Here is a 1,087-nt window from a genome sequence, read left to right as displayed (position 1 = left end):
GACACACACACACAGTAAAATAATAATAATGTTGGGGTGGAAAAAATAAAATTGACTCGTTCAACATGAGAGGAAAATTCGACCATCTGTCTATTTGTTTTCTATACAAAACTAAAATTTGACATAAGTAGTATATGTATATATTCGTAAATGATTAAAATTTTCAATTTCCCTTCAATTTGACAGGAATCGTCATCTCTAAGAAACATACCAGTAGTTATCATGTCATCCGAGAATGTTCCTTCAAGAATTACAAGGTAAAAATAATTTATGAATCATCCATTCATGTATGATATACAATTAAAATATAATACAATAACAGAGAAAATCGAGAAAAAAATATTATTATTTGCGAAACTGAAATTAAAGATTTTTTTATATGTTGGAAAATGACACAGATGCTTGGAAGAAGGAGCAGAAGAATTTCTTTTGAAGCCAGTGAGATTATCTGATGTAAATAAGCTAAGGCCACATGTTATGAAAACCAGAAGTTGGAATGATACGGAAGAAGACCCTGAAAAAAATGAGAGCCGAGATTCACCATCGCCGTCTCCATCGTCGTCGTCGCCGTCATCGGAAGAAACCTCGTTACAGATATCGGCACAATCACAACCACATTACGATCAAAAAACACAATCTAGTAATAATAACAACAATAATAAGAGAAAATCGATGGATGAAGGGCTTTCATCACCGGAGAGAACAAGGCCGAGATACACTGATATTACTTTGGTGTCAAATTAAATCAATATTCCCTTTTTCTTATTGATTGATTATTATAGTTTGTTTCCCAAAAAAAATTATGATTTTATGGGTAAATTTTGTGATACATATTTTTTATTTGAGTGATTTGTAAAAAATATTATTTTTATTGTAAATTTGTATTTTTTTCTTTCTTATTTTAGTAGATTTGTGTACAAAACTACCAAGAAGGTATTTTATAGAGAGAAAAAAGAAGAAATTATTGTAAAGAAATGTGTACACAGTTGACATGTGCTTTAACTATTAGTTGATTGTATATATTTATTGAATTTATGTTTCCATTAAGAAAATATAACCTTCGCAATTCATGTTATTTTTATTTCCA

At 29.4% G+C, this 1,087-nt stretch overlaps 1 long non-coding RNA gene across 1 annotated transcript; it reads left to right on the top strand.

Annotated features, from left to right (window-relative positions):
- Positions 1–78: 78 nt before the first annotated feature.
- Positions 79–532, top strand: LOC140969891 (uncharacterized). The gene is made up of 2 exons (XR_012174025.1): positions 79–257; positions 399–532. It is a non-coding gene; the product is annotated as an uncharacterized lncRNA (long non-coding RNA).
- Positions 533–1,087: the final 555 nt, after the last annotated feature.

This window comes from Primulina huaijiensis, unplaced genomic scaffold, assembly GCF_012295235.1.
Source record: "Primulina huaijiensis isolate GDHJ02 unplaced genomic scaffold, ASM1229523v2 scaffold42971, whole genome shotgun sequence".
NCBI classification, from domain to species: Eukaryota; Viridiplantae; Streptophyta; class Magnoliopsida; order Lamiales; family Gesneriaceae; genus Primulina; species Primulina huaijiensis.
The sequence above is the reverse complement of the archived record's forward strand: the minus strand, read 5'-3'. Positions and strand labels throughout refer to the sequence as shown.